General features: G+C 41.1%; 1 protein-coding gene and 1 long non-coding RNA gene across 3 annotated transcripts in view; one reads left to right on the plus strand and one right to left on the minus strand.

Annotated features, from left to right (window-relative positions):
- HS6ST3 (heparan sulfate 6-O-sulfotransferase 3) overlaps positions 1–20317 on the plus strand; it is a 236328-nt gene that overhangs the window by 51949 nt on the left and 164062 nt on the right. The gene's annotated exons all lie outside the window — the stretch shown is intronic.
- On the minus strand, positions 840–13359 carry LOC143840420 (uncharacterized). Of its 2 annotated transcripts, none has more exons than XR_013232182.1 (4): positions 13318–13359; positions 12002–12029; positions 10283–10521; positions 840–1313 (listed from the first exon to the last, which is right to left on the minus strand). It is a non-coding gene; the product is annotated as an uncharacterized LOC143840420 (long non-coding RNA). The 2 variants fall into 2 exon arrangements; XR_013232183.1 differs by lacking the exon at positions 840–1313 and adding an exon at positions 10005–10156.

Raw genomic sequence — 20317 nt, forward strand, 5'->3', positions numbered from 1 at the left:
CTGTCTGTGAAGGGTCTCTGGCTTGAGCCCCTGTGCCATGCCATCTTGTAGCAAGTCTACAATAACTGATATCGAAGGATGAAGGACGTCTACCTTCTTGAACCATCCCCACCTTGCAAACATCTTCCAGGTAACATATATTGGGAGCTGGGAGGCCATGATAGTATTGGTAACCTCCTCCAAATAGCCCTCTTTCCTCAAGGATCGCATCTCAACTTCCAGGCAGTCAGACACATCCAAGATGGGTCTGGATGCCATATTGGTCCCTGTTGCAACCGGTCGGGGAACGCAGGAAGAGTCAGATGATCCTCTACAGCTAGCTGGAGGATGGTGGAAAACCAGGGGTTCCTTGGCCTATGAGGAGCCACAAGGATCACTGACACAGACAGATGTGAAATCCTCTGAAGAAGTTTGGGTAGTGTCAGACGCACAGGAAACTCACAACAAAACTTATTCAAAAGAAAAGAGTTTTATTGATTAGCACTATACGCATTGGACTAAAAGTCAAATCTGACCAGAGGCCAGATTTGCCTCAGCTTATCAATACATTTCTCCCGCCCAAAACTTGACAGTTCCCAAGGAGGGGGGTTAGAGAGGAAAGACATATGTGAAACAAAAACAGGATTCCAAACTCCCAACCTTGGAAGAGGTGACAACTACCCTGTGAGCCCATAACAAGATAAGGTTAACATAACATCACTATTCTATTTTATAGCTTACAAACTACAAGGCCGGGGCAAGCAGGCGCCAGGCCCAATCAAGCAATATAACTGACATGGAAGAACTCAGGCTAATTTATGACAGAGATTCTACAATCCTGACAGGTAGCACGTGAAGAAGACAAAATGTTTACAGTAGCCCATCTGGCCACTGTGTGTGCAGAGCATCAGTGTCTTCTTCCTTTGAGTGGAAGAATCAAGTTATGAAGCGGTTGACTTTATGGTTCAACTCTGAGGCAAACAGTTTAATTACCGGTAGGCCAAACCATGGCACTATTAGCTGAAAGATCTCCTAATTCAGCATCCACTCCCTTTCTTGAAGTCGCTGACAGGTGAGCCAATCCGCCTCAAGATTCAGTGTGCCTTTGATGTGTTCTGCATGGAGAGATATAAGATTCTTTGTGCATTCCACAATTCGAGAATCCTTCTTGCGCAGATGTTTGAACCTGGATCCGCCCTGGTGAATCAGATATGTTTGGGCTGCTGTGTTGTTGGTCCTGATTAAAATGTGCTTCCCTTGGATCGACGATCTGAAGGCTTGCATGGCCAAGGAGATTGCTCTGACCCCAGAATGTTGATGTGTTGCAACCTCTCCTGTGGAAGAAAAAAGAACCTATCCTAGGCTATAACAAACATACAATTTAACAATGAATGTAGATAAGATATAGTATATCTTATATCTCCTTTTTAATAGTCATCAAACAACCAAAACAGATTCTAGATCTGTATCATTTTCAATGTAGCATTTTCCTCAGTGGTTGTTTCCTGAATATAAAAGAATACAATTAATGCATTTTTGTCGGTAATTATTTCCCGTCCAAAAGAGAAAAACATGTTTTTCCTTACAAATAGGTTACCCCAATATCCAACAATACAGTTTGATTACTCTATGTACTTAAAATAATAATAGGAGGTATATTCTGTTGGATATTTGGGTTACCAATTTGTAAGGAAAAACATGTTCTGAAGGAGAAAGGCTGCTGTATAGAGAAGTTGCAAAGACTGGGAAGGATTGGATTTGTATCCTTGCTAGTGCTCCAATAAAAGGAAAGGATTCCAAGCCAAGGTTCCATGTATTCCTGGGGGGGGGGGGGTTTTGGGAGATCTGGACGGGATCCATGGTCTTTCCCCCCATTTTTAAGGACTCCACCACAAGCTAGGGAACAAGCCACTTCCATTGAGTTCTCTTTTTGTTTCTGAGCCAGGGAGAGAGTGGAGCCTGCACATCTACTCTTGCCTTAAACCTCCTCCTGCCCCCCTCCAGTCCTCCTTGATCCTGCCTATTAATGCAGGTGGTGATGTCACTTCTAGTGACATGTCACTTCCTGGGGGTGTCGCAGGGAGGTGTGACCAGCTGACATAACTTCCAGGGTTCCTTGATGTCTGAAAAATTATTTCAGGGGCTCCTTCATGGTCAAAACTTTGAAAAAGGCTGCTCTAGATGGAAGAATTCCATCTAAGGTTATTTGCATGCTCCTCACCCCCAGTTCTGCTGTCAAAAAGAGTGTGTCATCTGACACTGACATACAAGTAATTGTTGCATTTGTCAATAATAACTTAAATTATAAAAAAGTTATGTATATAACTTTTTAGGGGTGGGGGGAGTCATTGTCTACTCAGGTTTGTCTTTCTTTTGATTAAATATGGTAATCACTTTATCTACTTCAATGAAATCCAAAGTATAAAGATATAAAGAAAAGAAATAGTTTCATATACATTTTTCTTTTAAAAGCTTTGTTTCTTAAACAATGAATATTTCTTTAAGGGGTACTAAAATAACTCTGTTTATTATAATCAAGAGAGCTTTTTCTTATACATTTTCACTTCTTTATCCAGTCAAGCCTGAAATGAACACTTGATGGCTAAAATAAATATTTTATCTAGCCAATAGCTTTCCCTTTTCATTATTTTCAGTTTTACTTTTTAGAATGAAGATAAATTGCTTTATATGGTATACTTTAGGTGGTTCTATACTAATTTACTTTCATTGTGTATATTGTAACTATACTTTAGACTCTTCCAGAAAACTTGTTTAGAGTTATGACTTTGAAATTGTTGCTGCAACATGCCTTAGCTTTGATTACAATCATCAGTAGGACACACAATTTTATGTGCATTCACTTCTACCTTCTGATCATTCTGTAACACTGATACTTTTTCAAGAATAAAGGCAATGTTTGTAGCCCCTTTTTATAAATCTATTTTGCATTTTATTAAAGATGCAAACATTTTATAGAAAAATTCAGAAATCTTTGAAAATTGCATTTTCAAAACTTAAGAGCCACTCAGCCATAAGTTTAAGTGTGCAAATTCTTACTGGAATTGTAACTTGATATACAGCAGCATATATCAACACATGAGCTGTTAAATATTCTTTGCTAGGCTCCAGATACTTGTCTCAGAAACAGCCAAGAATAATTCATGTTTGATCTTCGGTCCAGCCTCACATTGGGGCCATCCATGGAACATTTTTTCTAGCATAAAACTCCTAAAGGGGTGCTTTCTGGAGCCAAGGCACATGGGTTTTCTTGGCCAAAGCAACAAGTGCTCTGGCAGCACGGATGCCCACCTTTTAGTCCCATTTTTGCCACCATGAGAATAAGAAACTTCATAGTATGCTCCTCTTACTGCTTTGAACTTGTCTCCATTGATAAGATTTTTTCATTGTGTTTGATGGCTTCTGTTCAAGTTCCCTGTAGAGTTAGGCCATCCCAACTACTCTACCATGAATTGTTCCTTTTAGTAAGATTGCTTGTGGTGCCTGAGATATGGTAACTAAGACGTTCAAGAAGTGTATTAAATGTGGGATGAAAATGATGCAAATTGATGAGCATGAACTCTGTCTCATGCATCTTAGAGTGTCCCATAATGTCAGCTCCTGTTCCATTGGCAGTTTACACCTCAAGCTCAAACCAATAGGACTTCCTGGCTGAAAGTTGTGCTCTGGGAGAAGACACTGTCCACCTCAGTTCCTTTGAAGTTCACTCTGAGTTTGAACCCTTCCCCTTTAAATCGTTTAACCTTGGTTCTAGCACTGGAACCCCGTTCCAGACCATCATATATTTGGTCAGTTATGGCTCTTCCAGGTGTTAAGAAGGCTCGTAGTCTACCAAGGCCTCCATTGTATTCCCTGGAGTTCGGGTAGCTCTGTCCCCATCTCAGGCTGCATCAGCTTTTGCCTGTTCCCAGTTGGTTGGAACCTCCAGCAAAGAAACAGAAGAATTCCAAACATAGCAGAAATTTGTTGCCCACTAAAAATCCATGGAGAACCAGGATGTCATTCTGGTGTTCCCATGCATTCTGTCAACATGCTTCGACTCCTCTGGCATGTTCCTTTCAGATGTAAATGAGGACCAGGGCAATTTACATAATGGGGAGCCTAAATGTGGAGGCAGGTGTCCTTTGCAAGATATACTGGACCAACTATGAGTGGTCCACCCAATCCAGATGTCTCAAGGGGTAGGCATCTGGGGGCATCCCTAGGTGGATATGTTTGCCTCTGCCATGTGAAAGAAGGGCTTGGAATTTTGCTTCCTGGCAGGCAGTGATCCAGTTTCACTGGGAGATGCATTTCAGATCCTCTGGTTGAGGATGCAGCTTTCTGCATCTCCCCCTTTTCCCTTAGGAAAACCGGTGGTGGAGGGGTTGCACTGTATTTTTATAGCTCACTTTTGGCCTTATCAAACCTGGTTTTCCGAATTGTTCAACATAGCTACTTGGAGCTCATTATTTTCCTCTTGCCCAGATTTACTGACAAACAGTCCAGTATTGCACCACGGTATGGTACATAAACACCTTATGGCATGGACTTTTAAAGAAAAGTTCAGTGCAACATTGTCTATTGGTTACTGTTTTAAGAAGAGGTTGTCTGTTTTTCCCCATGTTTGGGAGTCCATTTCTAACACCTGGGATACTATCTGGCTTTTCCTGAATACCCTCTTGTGCAACACACCATTGACCCAGTCTTCTGTGCCAGGTACAATTTTGGACAATGAGGTCCATCAATCCTTAGGAAATTGTTCTATTTTGTTCTATGTATTTGTTGTATACTGTCGCCTTTTGCCTATTTAACTTGTATGAAAACGGCGGGGTTAGATGAGTCACAAATTGGGATCAAGATTACAGGGAGAAATATCAACAACATCAGATATGCAGATGATTCCCATCTAATGGCAGAAAGCAAAGAGGAACTAAAGAGCCTTTTGATGGGGGTGAAGGAGGAGAATGCAAAAGTTGGCTTGAAACTCAACATCAAGAAAACGAAGATAATGGCATCCGGTCCTCTCAAATCCTGGCAAATAGATGGGGAAGAAATGGAGGTAGTGACAGATTTTATTTCCTGGGCTCCAAGATCACTGCAGATGGGGACTGCAGCAAAGAAATTAAAAGACGCTTGCTCCTGGGGAGGAAAGCTATGGCAAATCTAGACAGCATCCTAAAAAGCAGAGACATCACCCTGACAACAAAAGTGTATTTAGTCAAGGTTATGGTATTCCCAGTGGCAATGTATGGCTGTGAAAGTTGGACCATAAGGAAGGCCGAGCGTCAAAGAATTGAGGCTTTTGAACTCTGGTGCTGGAGAAGAATCTTGCGAGTCCCTTGGACTGCAAGGCGAACAAACCGGTCAGTCCTAGAGGAGATCAGCCCTGACTGCTCTTTAGAAGGCCAGATCCTGAAGATGAAACTCAAAATACTTTGGCCACCTCATGAGAAGGAAGGACTCCCTGGAGAAGAGCCTAATACAGGGAGCGATTGAGGGCAAAAGAAGAAGGGGACAACAGAGAATGAGGTGGCTGGATGGAGTCACTGAAGCAGTAGGTGCAAACTTGAATGGACTTCGAGGAATGGTAGAGGACAGGAAGGCCTAGAGGATCATTGTCCATGGGGTCGCGCTGGATTGGACATGACTTTGCACCTAACAACAACAACAAATTTCCTTTCAATAAAAAAAGTTGGGGAAAAGAGACTAATTTAAGAATTATGATTTCTTAAGGAGATTATCAGATTCAAAAGAATTTGGATTCGGTCATTACAGGAACTTCTTTTCTTTTTGAACAAGGGTTTGTGGTTAGCCAAATTAGATTTAAAGGATACTTACTTCCACTTAAGGATCCATTCCAACTGCACCAGGTGTTTGATGGTTTATCAAAATGGTAAGCACTGAGTACAATGTATTGCCATTTGGCTTGCCTCCACCTGAAGAACTGGCAGTTGTTGTTTCATATGTTAGAGGGGTCACCGAATTTATCCATAACTAGACGATTGGATCCTAGTGGCTGATAATCCAGATCAGTTTAGGTTAACTATTGCAATTATAACTATGTTGTTATATGATCTGGCATTTATTATAAACTATGAGAAATCCATTTTGTCTGTTCAAGTAGTAAACTTTATTGGGCCACATCAGTGTGGCCAACCTTCCAAGGGATAGAATAACCAGACTTACATCATTAGCAATCAAGTTTTTGCAAAAAATGTCCCATTCTGCTATTTAGATTTAGAAAACACTGTGCCATATAGCTTACACCACTGGCAGGAGGTGGCTTGATTTCTGTAACTCACTGTATGCGGGCCTGCCCTTGTCCCCAATCTGGAAATTGCAACTGGTACAATATGCAGCTGCTAGGGTGCTCACTAAAGAGCCTCTTGTGGCGCAGAGTGGTAAGGCATCCGTCTGAAAGCTTTGCCCATGAGGTTGGGAGTTCGATCCCAACAGCCGGCTCAAGGTTGACTCAGCCTTCCATCCTTCCGAGGTCGGTAAAATGAGTACCCAGCTTGCTGGGGGGTAAACAGTCATGACTGGGGAAGGCACTGGCAAACCACCCCGTATTGAGTCTGCCATGAAAACGCTAGAGGGCGTCACCCCAAGGGTCAGACATGACTCAGTGCTTGCACAGGGGATACCTTTACCTTTACCTTTTAGGGTGCTCACTGGGACATCTTGGAGATCCCATATCCAGCCTCTGCTGAGGCAGCTGCACTAGCTGCCAGTTGCAGAACCAATCAGGTTCAAGGTTTTGTTTTTGTTTTTTAAATTGGGGTCACATTCAATTTCCTGGCTTGGAAAGTTTTGGTCATTTGTACCCCAACCAGGACAGGTAGGTGCACTTCTTGATCTGCCCCCTTCCTTCCCAACCACATGGCCTCCATCTTGGAGGGGTTGAGTTTCAGATGACTGCTAAAGCCATCCAGCCATGGCTTCCAAACTTCTGGCAAATTGTTCGGGGGGGGGGAGGAGTCCAGGCAGCCATTCAGGAGGATGTAGAGCTGGGTGTCATCTGCACACTGATGACAGTCCAGCCCAAAACTCGGCCAGAGGGTGCAGAAAGATGTTTAATAACATGGGAGAGAGCACCGACCCCTGGGGTACTCCACATGGAAGCGGACGTGTGCGACAGCTCATTCTCCACTACAGCCATTTTGGTCTGTATCCCCACACTGTATCCGTGTACTGGTGAGATGGTGGGCAAGTACCTCGTGGTCGACCACTGCTCCATACTTATTAAATTCTGATGGGCTTTTTTTTGGGGGGGGGGTGCTTGCTTCAATGCATTTTCATCAGCACTGCTTAGAACAGCGGTTCTCAACCTGGGGTTGCAATCCTTCGAGGGGTCGTTCGACTCCTTCCCAGTGGTCACGGTAGTGACTGTGGCCCCAGCAGTGGCAGAGGCCACAGTGGCGAAATGGTGCTGGCCTCCTCTGTGCCGCCTCGGAGCTCACCAAGGCGGCATGGAGGCCAGCACCACAGGAGCAGTGGTAGCCATGGCTGCAGCTGTAGTGGTATGGTGCTGGCCTCCTCCGTGCCGCCTTGGAGCTCACCGAGGCTGTGTGGAGGTCAGCACCACAGGAGCAGCGGCAGCGGTGGCATGGTGCTGGTCTCCTTCGTGCCCCCTTAGAGCTCACCTGAACAGTTTTTTTGTCATTTGTAACCTTGGCCACTGCTCACCCATAGTTCCAGTTCATTTATGAACGAATTAAACTGTACCAGTTCTCGTTCCAGTCCTAATGGGACCCCAATGCTCACTTTGGTCCATTGTGGGAATTGTCCCTTTATTCCTGTTCTTTGCTTCTTGACATTTAACCAACTTGTAGTCCAAGAGAAAACAAATTCTCTTATTTCATGATTGCTAAACTTATTCAGGAGTGTTTGGTGAGGTACTTTATCCAAAACCTTTTGGAAGGCCAAACATGTGATGTCTGCTGAAGTAATCCTTTTATGTGTTTGTCATCCAGAGCCAAAACTGCCTCCCTAGCCAGATTCCTTCTCCTTAAAGATTTGAAGAAATAAATATTTATTGTTTGTCTTACTAGCGGACCATTATATATAATTTCCCCCTTGTTTTGTATTTAGTTACTGTGTTAGGAAAGTAATTACTGAATCAGGTTTTTGTGTACCATGCTCAGCCTGTCACATTTCTCATTTCCTCTGGGACTGAGTAGAAGGCTGACTCCTTAAAATGTTTTGTCTTTTTTGAATCTCCCTTAAAATTGCCTGATAGCTTTCAAAAATCTTTGGGACAAAACTGAGAGAAGATGGCAAAAGAAATTGGTCTCCCATCCTTTTTTAAAGCTATGTATTTTTAAAAATATCCTAGATTTCTCTTTTGCTTATCACTTTGCCCTTCCTATTATATTTATAGTGACTGCACAATGTAACAGTTGGAGAGTAAAAAACACAAACTAGTTTTTTCTACACTCTTCACAGTTTGATTTCATAGTGCTTCATTACACTTGAATAAGAATGCATTGTGGGTACAGGAGCACAACCAGGGTTCCATTCAGACAAGAAAACACTGTATTATTAGAAAGCCAGTAACAAAAAACTAATGCTTTCTGGCAGAGTTCATATGTGGTTTTAATCTTTCCTTTCCCATTGGATAGATATGCAGTGAAGCATGATGAAGCAGTCCTGGAGCATGACATTTTTATTAAAATTAGAAGCCATTTTATAAATATTGTAAAAACTGAAAATACTTCATAGTATGCAATGTCGTATGACAGTTCTGGACAAAGCATTAGTGAGAACCTTGCTGGAAGTATTGGACATTGTGCTCTTTCAGAGGAATCAGGAAGATGAAGAAGAAATTTGATTTCACTGAGTCTTATACACTGGTGATTGCTGATACGCTAATGGTACTATTAAGAAATTTGTTATGTATGATTATGGTTGTGTAACCAGTAGGAAATTTAAACTGCATCAGGCATTTTGTGTTTGTAGAGTAATTTAAAAATTTAATAATTGAATTTGGCAAATAAGTGGGATACAATTAAGGCCATTTTCCATATTCCTCTTCCAAACCTTTGATATATATATGGGATTCAATCCACTATTTTTCCTTTTTACCTTTAAGGCATTTTGAGGGAAGAAAGTACATAAATTTCTATATAAAAATCCAAAATCCATGAAAACAACAAAGCATATAAGCGTGGACAGACTTTGTGAATTTACAGCCACAAGTGATTCTATGCTGAGACATATATTGAGATACCAGAAAAAATTTCTTTCCAAAGCTAAGTCAGGCATGGGAGGCAGAGGCTGGCCATTATTTTTGTCTAAGTATATGTTGTCTGAGATAAAAGAACATGAAAAAATAGATATATCATAGAAATAACTTCAAGCTAGAACTGTAAATCCAAATCTTTGGGACCAGTTTTATGATTTGTAATAGAGAAAGGCTGTCAGATTGTCTACCACTACTCATCACAGACATAGACCAGTCATTAACAGTAATGCTAATGAGAAGCCAGGCATGACTAGGAAGGCATGCAAGCTTTCACACACCCACAAAATGTCCCAGGTGGCTTATTGGTGCTGTGCAGTGCCCCGTAGCTGTTTAGGGCATTTTGTGTCCATTCTGGGACACCATGATTGGCCTAATGTCAGAAACACCAAGTATTTCTGCCATGATTTTATTCTGTTCTATACTGTTGCCTGTTTCGGTGTTTATCTAGCCTGGCCTTTTGCCCTGATGTAACACAGATGCTTTTGCTTACCACCCCAAGGTCGATTTCCCACCACTATGTTTTATGCCTTCTTATCCTTATTCCACATTTCTTCCTCTCCCCCCCCCCTTCCTTAATGTCCTGTATTACCCAGACCTTCCTGTTCCTTGATGGCAACTGGTTATCTCTATATTTTCTCCTTTGAATTGTGCCTGGTTTGAGTCCCCAAGGGAGGGGGAAGAACCCCTATATTGTTCACCCTATGTTTTGTGAATCAGTCCTGATTGTGCATTCAATGTAGATCTTTGCATTTTCTTAATAAAGAAACTTTAATTCTCTGAGTTTACTTATTTAGAAATCGAAGTTTCCTGGCTCGACATAGGCCCTTATTCTGCCCATGGCATGGGAAGGAGCACAGGAAAAATCCACGTTCCCTTGCTTCAAGGCAACCAATGACTTGAGTCCGGCCAGCCCCAGGACATCTCTGACATCATCTGAAAGCGGGAATTAGGACCACAACCAGAGAAGCACTGTGAATTGAGTGTTCTATAAGGGCTTTCCCGTCCCCTGGAGCTTTACATCTAGAAACCTGTTACGATGCATGTTCTTTTTGGACTCACCAGGCAGCTTTCCCATGTGTCTTGGTTGGACTTTGATTCTGTCTTCTATAGAGCAGCCTTCACATTGACCTTTTTGTATTCTTTCACAGTAGTGTGCTATTCACAGTTTTGTGACCGGTAAATCTCAGGGCAGGTCCTTGCTATCAGGTTATAAACCCCAGATCATGCCACCGGTTCAAGATCCACCAGCGGGGTAAGGTGTTTTTTGCAGTCCACTTCCAAGGACCAGCCCATCCATTCTGCAGTAGGCAAAGAAGGGAAAAAACATTCCTGACACAAAGTACTGTATGTTAACTATATTTCAAATTTTAAAGTATAAAGCTTTAGAATAAGCTCTGTTCCATTTCAGAACCAGTGAAGTGTTGGAAGATTTGTTTCTGATCTTCTAAGCAAGTTATAAAGAGCAGGTTGAGGTGTGTGAGATCCTAATTCAGATGCACAGTTCACAAAGAAGGTGTAGTGGGTTTCCTCATCAACCCTTTTATAGTTTCATAAATTCCCCTCTTTCTCTAGTGTTGTTATTAGCACAGGAAACTTGCCTTTTTCTTGTAGAAGGATCATAGTACACAGGGATATTTTTATTAGAAAACATTTGTTGGGGGGGGTAGAAGAATTAAATCATCAATTTTAAATAAGTTTGTTTGGGAAGAAATTGTAAGCTGGGTAGAACAGCTGTTGGTTTTAAGTAATGGCCTTGGTTTTAACAGTAAACATACTGTTAGGCTTCACCACTGCTGCAGAAGGAGATAGCCAGAAGTTTATTACTAGAGGTCTGAAAGACTTCCAAGGAGTCAGTTTGAAAGATTAACCTTTTTACACTATATAAAGCACTGTGGATGCAAGATTGCAATCTCTCATTTAGGGGGGGAAAGCCAAGTTTTACTGCCAACCTAAAAATCGAGGGGAAAAACGTAAAGATATAGCTTAACCCACATACAGCTTTAGCTGGGGAAAACATTGCATGCCTTTCACATACATCATTTGATTGCAGGTAGTAGAGATAAGGGTTGTATCTCAGGCAAACAACATGGCATTTGCCATAACGCACTTGGACTGGATACAGGTAGCAGTAGTCCAGAGAATAACTAATCTTCAGATATTGTCAAATTATCTTGCCAGAAAATACGTTGTACAGTGTTACTCTTAATCATTAATTAATCCACTCTTTTTGAGAGAATAGTAATCTTGAAAAGGCAAACTGTGGCCTGTGTCGTGTCTGTGGTGAATCTTTAGCTTGAGTCATGGGCCTCTGCCCCTTAGTCCCCCTTGCTTTGCTTATCTGAGTGGTAGTTCATGTGTAAAGATTCCTAACCATAATTCCCTTGCATGGAGCAATATGTGCAATGATTTTACATGTACATATGTGACATTACAGTATGATTCTAAATGTGTACCACAGGTTAGGAAAGGTACAAATAGGTATAAAAAGAGGCCTGCATGGTTAATAAAGTAATGAAAACAATAAAAAGTAAGGATTCCTTTAAGTAGTGAAAGGCTTGTCTGAGTGTATTTAGCAGAAAAACCTGTTTTGCCCCAGTTGACTAATATGTAGTACTTTGAACAGTTTAATAGAATTTCTTGTTAATTACAGAGCTGTCCTTGAGAGCCGTGAGAAAAATTAGATTGGACAGTATTGATTTCAGGCACTTCTATTCCTCTTTGGGGACATCCTGAGATAACAAACTTTCACTGATAAGAAGATAAAATAACTTCAGTTACCTCTTTACTTGGTTGGATCAATCGGAATCTATTTAAATAACAGAATATCACCGAGTTAGTTTAGTCTGAAAAAATATCATGATCATGTGCTACAAATGCAAGATGATGATGATGATGATGATGATGATGATGATGATTAGTCTGACGAAGAGTGCTTGCACTCAAAAGCTCACGCCTTGAATAAATCTTTGTTGGTCTTAAAGGTGCTACTGGACTATGATTTTATTGTGCTACTTCAGACCAACACAGCTACTCATTGGAATGCAGACCTAAACAGAGTTAAATTATTCTCTTCAATAAGGTATACTGATTATGTTTATATATAATTTTTGACCTGAACATAGAGATTAAAACATCTGGAGAATGGAGCTTGAAACAGACAGGTAAGTTTAAGGGATACCTCTGAGTTTGCAGAAAAACTAAACACAGTAACAAAACATGGGATGTGCTTCTAAAATCCTCACTAAAATCCTCTACAGATGATCAATTTCTCAGGAAACCTTGTGATATTACAGATAGCATTTTGGGCTATCTAGCAGCTCTGGATAGGAATAAAAACTAGCAATGGAAAAGCACAGGGGAAACAGAGAAACTGGCAAACATGATGAAGAAGTTGGGAGTCACTGCGGAATGAAATAAATTTCCCTCCCTCACCAATTACAAGTCCCCACCTTTAAACTCACAATTAGAGGTCTGTTTTATGAGAGTAGAATTTATACTCTGTAGAATTCATAACTCAGGTCTAGTCAAAAAGTTCATTAAAGCATTAAATATTATGAAATGCCTAATATGAATAACAACAAAATGAAAAAAATGAATGTAAGGAGTTCAATAAACAATGGTTGAAATCTTGGCACAGAATTTAGTTGGTTTGTTCCTTTGATAAAGAAGATAAAGTGCTAATTGTTTTTTTGTTTTAAATTCTGTTTTGAATGTCATCATATATAGGCTGTTGATTGTCAGAGCTTCGCAGTTTCATTTGCTGATCATTTTGGTGAAGGATAGAAGAAGAAGAAGAAGAAGAAGAAGAAGAGTTGGTTCTTATATGCCACTTTTTGCTACCCGAAAGAGGCTCAAAGCAACTTACAGTCACCTTCCCATTCCTCTCCCCACAACAGACATCCTGTGAGGTGGGTGGGGCTGAGAGAGCCCTGATATTACTGCTCGGTCAGACCAGCTTTATCAGATCTGTGGCGAGCTCAAGGTCATCCAGCTGGTTGCATGTGGGGGAGCGCAGAATTGAACCTGGCAGGTCAGATTAGAAGTCCGCACTCCTAACCACTACACCAAACTAGAATAAGTTGGTTTCTGTATACCTTATGCCCTGCATCCAGATGCATGTTGTGCATGTTCACTGAGCGTTGTTATGTGGCTACAGTCTGTGCTAAGGTGCCTTAATGTACTTGTCTAAGCTTAATGATGTCACAAAGCCTGTGTTACAGTTTATTAATCTGGGTCTGATCACCTCAGTAAGCAATTTGGAATGCACAGACTTACTGGGGTAAGTGAAATGACTTTTGTGGTTTATTGAAGCACAGTGGCAAAAGGAAGAATAAAAAGGAATGCCCCATGGCATGTATCAGAACATGTATCCAAGGAAATTCAGTAACAGTAGAAAGATAAACTAGAAGCTGTATTTAAAATAGCACCTGAATAATAGTAACAGATGACAATTCATCTACTGCTGAGTAGCCATCTTGCTGAATGTTCAGTTTTTCTCCTCTCTTCAGTGCTGCTAGGAATTTAAAGTTCTGGTTAATCCCCCCCCCCCCATAGCACACGAGGAAGTACCCACCCAGTGTTGATGATGCTATGTACAAGTGTTTCACCTCAGAGGCAAGGCAGAGCTCCATGATGGCAGCCCTTTCAACAACAAAGCACTTGCTGTACTATTCTGCCTTTGAGCTCACACATACCCTTACTCCATTGCTGCTGCCTTGTTTTCCTGAGGCTGCTTGTCCTTTTTGTAGCTGCCCAACAATATTGCTTTCCTTTTCTGACTTCCCAAAGTCTGCCTTTTTGCCATTGAGGATTTAGACTATCCTGTGTTTTTCTATCAAAGTTCCCCTGATGATGCCTTGTTTTCTTGATGATCTATGTCTTTGAAAGTTGTTCTTTTTAAAGGTAAAGGTATACCCTGTGCAAGCACCAAGTCATATCTGACCCTTGGGGTGACACTCTCTAGCATTTTTTGGCAGACTCAATACAGGATGGTTTGCCATTCCCTTCCCCAGTCATTACCATTTTACCCCCCAGCAAGCTGGGTACTCGGAAGGATGGAAGGCTGAGTCAACCTTGAGTCAGCTGCTGGGATCGAACACCCAGATTCATGGTCAGAGCTTCAGACAGCATGTCAGCTGCTTTACCACCCTGTGCCACAAGAGACCCTTGTTCTTTTTGTCAATGCTGAATTTTTGTAAAAATATTACCCTGCCAGTATCTTCTCCCATAGTGATACAAGTTTAGTGTTCCACTTACCTTTTCACTAAGCCTAGTAGTCAGATGTAAGAATTAATAACATTTTAAAGATGAAAAACAAAAACACCAAGTGGAGACGGCACACCAATGAAGAGAAGAGGACAGCGGAAGGTACGACTGATCTCAGTGTGGATGGTGGAGGATTGGCCTCCCAGTGGCAGGAAAAGGATGGGAACAAAAACTGAGATAACTTTTATATTTTTAAATTAACATTGGCTTGTAGGAGAAGAAAGGGATAAAGTCACCACAAAAGTCATAGAAACAGCAAATGGAATGCTAACTGAATGCTGGAGGGTAGAAAATCAGTACAGGAGGGGGGCACAACTAGATGCATGTCCACATTTCAAATTCATACTAGTACTGATGGACAAGTAAAAATGCTCCATTCCATATGTGATATTGAATATATCAATTGTTTCCCTTTGCCTTAATTAAATTAATTAATTTAATCTGAATTATAGTAGACATCTATGTAGGCAACAGTAAGCATTTCAGTTATTTTTTCTTATATAATAAACTCAAAAATTGTCAGATCTTGATGAAGATGGAATGATTTTTTCAACTGATATAAATTTGAATATATGAACTCTTTTCACATCAATTTTATCAATCAAATTCATATGAGAAATGCTATACCAGTCTAATATCACATCTTAAAATGATTAGTAGTATGACTGGATATAGGAGTCCAGGTCCTGCAAGGGGAGAGGACTACCTAACTCTGGATGGTGTCAGGAACTTCTAGCCGGCTAAGACAAAAAGGATTTAAGGCCTGAACAACTTGTTAACATTCTGTCTTCTATAGAGCAGCCTTCACATTGTTAACATTGTTAAAATGTCATAATCAGGTGCAAATATCAGGAATCAATGTTTGTTCCACTATGACCCATTCTGCACAGCAGTGGCCTTTCCAGGCTGTCACCGGGTGTTTGCGAAAGGGCAGTTTGCACCGATGCTTCCTGTGGCCCCAGGAGGTACCGTTTTTGGCAGTGCACACCATTGGCCCCAGATTTCTACCTCCAGATGAGGCAGCTGGGGTGGAAAGGTTTCTCCGTGTGGGGTGGCGGTGGTGACGGCCTTTTTTTTCCTGTTTAGGAAATGGTAGCAATAATAATGTATTCATAAACAGAAAAAAACCCCTCAGAAACAAAAACATGGCTCAGGTGCAAAGCACCACAGAGCCACCTAGGGCATTTTGTGTCTCTCCTGGGACATCGTAGTCAGCCCAGTGCAGGGGGAGGAGCCTGCCAGATGGGCCTGGGCTGACAGAGGCCCCGATGGTGCCTTTAGCAGGGAAGGGAATGCCAGAAGAATCCATGTTCTCTTACCATGGGGCAAACAAAGCCCTGATTGGGGCCAAGCCCAGGCAACAATGATGTAATCTGGAAGCAAGGATTAGCCCCGCTGTCAGACCAGTGCCAGCCCGGAATTTTTTCCCTTGTATGAAAAGGTGTATGAGAGCCACAATCAGTGTTTGCTCATCTATGTTTTTAAGGAGAGGGATGCTGAGGCAAAAATCTATAACAAGATCATCAGTGTCAAACATAAGGCTTGGGCGAGAAGTGGCCCATCCAGGGGTCTTACCTGGCTTGTGAGCAAATTGTGTGGAGGGAAAGCCAGGGTGTTCGTGTGTGAAAAGGCGCATGTGGTGAGGTGTATGTGGGGGATTGATGTTGTTAAGAAATAGACAGGAGGTGGGGCTAAGAAGCTGAGGTAAACTAGGGTGGAGGAATGGAAGAAAAGACAGAGAAAGAGGAGGCATAGTATTTATGATACTTATTTTCCCCTATAATGTGGTCTAATTTGCTAAGCTGCAGTAAATGAAGTGTTTTCTATTTGAAAAAGCAGACTGTGTTCAAATACCTTCCCATGTACTTAGCATTTGACCCATGTATCCAGGGAAAGGGAAAGCAACAGTTGGGAACCTTAGCTTTTTACACATCTACAATGACAGCTTTTACTAACGCCGCTAGGCAAATCATAAAGGTAAAATGTCGCTTTCAGTTTTAGATGATAGCAACTGAAGAAGAGGTACACACTCTCACACAAAAACCAGACTTTGTGATAACTTCCAACTTTGTAGTCACAGCAAGGGGGACAATCACTCTACAATCTACTGATTGGCATCATTGTGAGCGAGTCACTGTTTATGGGGTTTTTAATGGGAAATTTTTAATGGTTTTTAATGTATTGATTCATATTGAAATACTGTGAACCGCTGCTAGCCAGTTTCCGAGAGTGGCGGTCGTATAAATTGAATAAATAATAATAAAATAATATTATGCAGAGTGTCCCCATGTTAAAGGGCCCTCAATCTAACCGGAGTACCTGAGCTCTGCTCATAAACCCGGTGGCAGAATCAAGCACCAAGTTCTCCTGTATTATATTAAAGGGGGTTAATATGGGTGCCAGTTCAAAGTTTGAACAGTCATCTTCCACTTATATATTCTTTCACATCTGAGTTCCCTCTCCTCGACTTCCTTGTCTGACAGTCCGGGTCTTACAATCTACGTGCCCCCTAAATGGGGGTCGATGCCTTCATAAAGAAACAAACAAACAAAAAGATTTTATAAGGATACATTTTACTTCACACCTGCCTGGCTTTGGTTTAGCAAAGTAGCTTCCTGTGCAGTCTGGTCTTAGCTTATCAAGTGGACATCTAAACTATTTCAGAGAAATTATTGGGTTGAACTGTTGACCCACCTCCAGAAAACGCATATGAACTTTCATACTTATGCATCTAAGAAACATGTGTGTGATCCTATTTGCGTTTTTTGGCCGTTTCTACCTTAGCATGTTGAAGCATCTCCCTAATGAACCTATACCTGATAGCCATTAAGCAATGTTGCATGACCCTCCATTCAATGGTTTGGTTCCCACCCAAGCGAACAAGCCTTCCTTAATTGTAGGAAACAGAAGGTGCAACAGAGAGTTTACCCTCCCTAGTGTGGAATGAGGTCAGTTTTTCTGGGTACTGAAAAAAGCTTTTCATTCTCTAGTTGTAAAAGAGACTCTGAGAATTAACCTCTTACTGTTACCACAAGCATAGTGAATTTTTATATTTTTCATTCTCATCAATATCAGCACTCTTAATATGCCTAGTAAAATCCAGGACAATATATCCTCTTATTATGTATAGCTCTTTAAAGGTGGTCTTACATTTTTGCATCATACATACCATTGCAGTTCGCTAGTATACATGCAGTATTGCTTGACTAGAGATACAGTACTAAAGGCAATCAAAAGAAATGTTCATTGAGGTGATTTGGAGCCTTAGTTCAGCTATACTTGATAGGCTTAGGTTTTACTTACGTTTCTACTATTCAGTTGCTCAGCTATTAAGATTTTGCTTGCTACAGTTATAAAAGAGCTTATATGTTGAATAACATATTAAAGATTTGAAATTTCTCAATAGTGCTACTTTTTCTTCGTGTTTCTTCATGTCTCACTGTGGGAATTTGATTAATCTGACCAAAAACTGCAGGATAACCTAATGGAATAAACAGTTTTCTAAATATGAGATTACATGCTTTTCTTCAAGCATCATTGGCTTTAGAGGTGCAGTATCATATGAGAAATCTGTGAAAAATGGGAGCAGCAAGGAGCTAATAATACCTGCTCGTACTAATTTTTGCCTATATATGCAAGAACGCTTCAGAAGATTTTCCTATTTACTAGATTAGGAATAATGAGTCCAGAAGATATTAAATTTCCCCATAAAGTTTGATTCTATGATTTTTAAGTGTTAATGTCTCTGGTACCCTGATCACCATCTAAAACTCACTGAAAGGTAATTTCACTGGAATTTATAATATTAGGCAGTCTTGAAAGGTACAGTTCATTCTCCAATTCTCTTTACTCATACTTTGCTCATTACCCCTTCAGGAGATTATGTGGAAAGATTCAGTGAAAAGTATGGGCTTTATACACCTTTTATTCATGCCTCATCAATATAGACTTTTTCTTTGAGATTTCAGTTTTACAGGGATAGTGATAATCTGCATAGGTGGTGATAAACATTACATACTGTCACTTTTCTGAGATATAGAGGCAGTCTTGTTGACCCACCATGGGTTTATTTATTTATTTATTATATTTATATACCGCCCTCCCCGGAGGCTCAGGGCGGTTTACATTAAACTTATAAACAATACATGAGTTGGGTTGGATGTAATCAACCTTCTTTGTAGGATGTAGATCAGATTACATATTTCTAATCGAAAATATAATTTGGTGGTTCCCAGTTGTTAGAGCAAAATGGTCTGTTATCTGGGGTGCCTCGGTCTAAAAGACACAGACCATTTCCACACAAGGAATCTGCCTCTGGACAGCCTACAGTTGCTGGTGGGTTTTAGAACCTCCTCCACATGATGTCTGCATCCTGAGGCTGTCCAGGATCTGGCTCTGGTCTTGGCCAGATTTGCCATAGGATGAGGGAAATTACCAAAACTGGATTTGCCATCTCCTTTTGTGCTTTTTGTCAGGTAGCAACCAGTGGCAAGCCCGTATGACAGCAAAAACCAAATATTAAACAGGAGTTACTCTTTGGGTAAAAGGTATGTATGAGGTTTGGAAAATAAGAATGGCCAACATATCAAGATGGAGATATAAGGATTGCCTGTCATATTCCGAGAAGAAATCAGACGGAATTAAGAGGGGTCCAGTGTGCGTTGGAAGTCTGTTTCAGTTCTGTGGGTATCCAGGATGAGACTCTCTCTTTGCTGGCTTTAAAGCCAGGCCTGTTATACTGTTTGTTAGTTTATATCCTGCCCCTCACTTGAGGCTTGGGGCTGCTAACAATAAGATAAAATACAACATGAATTAAAGCATCATAAAACAGTATAAACATGATTATTAAAAATTTAGTTATCAATATACAAGGATTAATACCTATGCCCATTAATTGGCCATCCACTGAGTGATGTAGCTTTTTTCATATAGGGGGAGGCCCATTATTACGTGATGTTATCTGTGCTGTCCTCATCCAATGGCCTGGCAGAAGAGCTCCGTTTTACAGGCCCTGCAGAACTGTTGAAATTCTGATGCCTTGATCTCACTTGGGAGCTCATTCCACCAGGCTGGACACAGAATAAAGAAGTTGGGCAGTTTATGATGATGAAGAAGAATTGGTTTTTATATGCTGCTTTTCTCTACCAGGAGTCTCAAAGCAGCTTACACTTGCCTTCCCTTTCCTCTCCGCACAACAGACACCCTGTGAGGTAGGTGAGGCTGAGAAAGACTTGATATTACTGCTCTGTGAGAACAGATCTATCATAGCTGTGATGAACCTAAGTTTACCCAGCTGGCTGCATGTGGAGGAGTGGGGAATCAAACCCGGCTTACCAGATTAGAAGCCGCCACTCTCAACCACTACACCATGCGTGTTCTCAGAATAAACTATAAAACTGACTAAACAACACCAGAGGAGGTCAGTCCTTTATTGAATTGTAGTTCAAGATGACAAAACATGAAACTGAGTCTCATATTCAGCAGGGGTTTGGGGGAGAATGGAAAGATTCGAAATGGAGGTTCCAGATTGTCACAGGACACTTAATGTTCAAATTGTATTAATGGACAGTAATTGTACATCATTTAAAAGGCAATACTGGAAGAGGCATCTTTGTCTTCTAGCCTGACATGGCTTAATTGCTGTTCTGCTGTTGGCACTCCCTGATTTCCCCCTAAAAGTCATCCTTGGAAAATGAGTCTTGACATCTGCTTGTCAGTTTCAAAATAAAGTCTTGTCAATTTTAACATAAGGTTACCCACCCCACCCCTCCTTTACTTGTGTTCCCTCTCATTCACTGAACAAATGCTAAAACGGATGCGCAAAACTTG

The sequence above is a fragment of the Paroedura picta genome, chromosome 6, assembly GCF_049243985.1.
Source record: "Paroedura picta isolate Pp20150507F chromosome 6, Ppicta_v3.0, whole genome shotgun sequence".
NCBI classification, from domain to species: Eukaryota; Metazoa; Chordata; class Lepidosauria; order Squamata; family Gekkonidae; genus Paroedura; species Paroedura picta.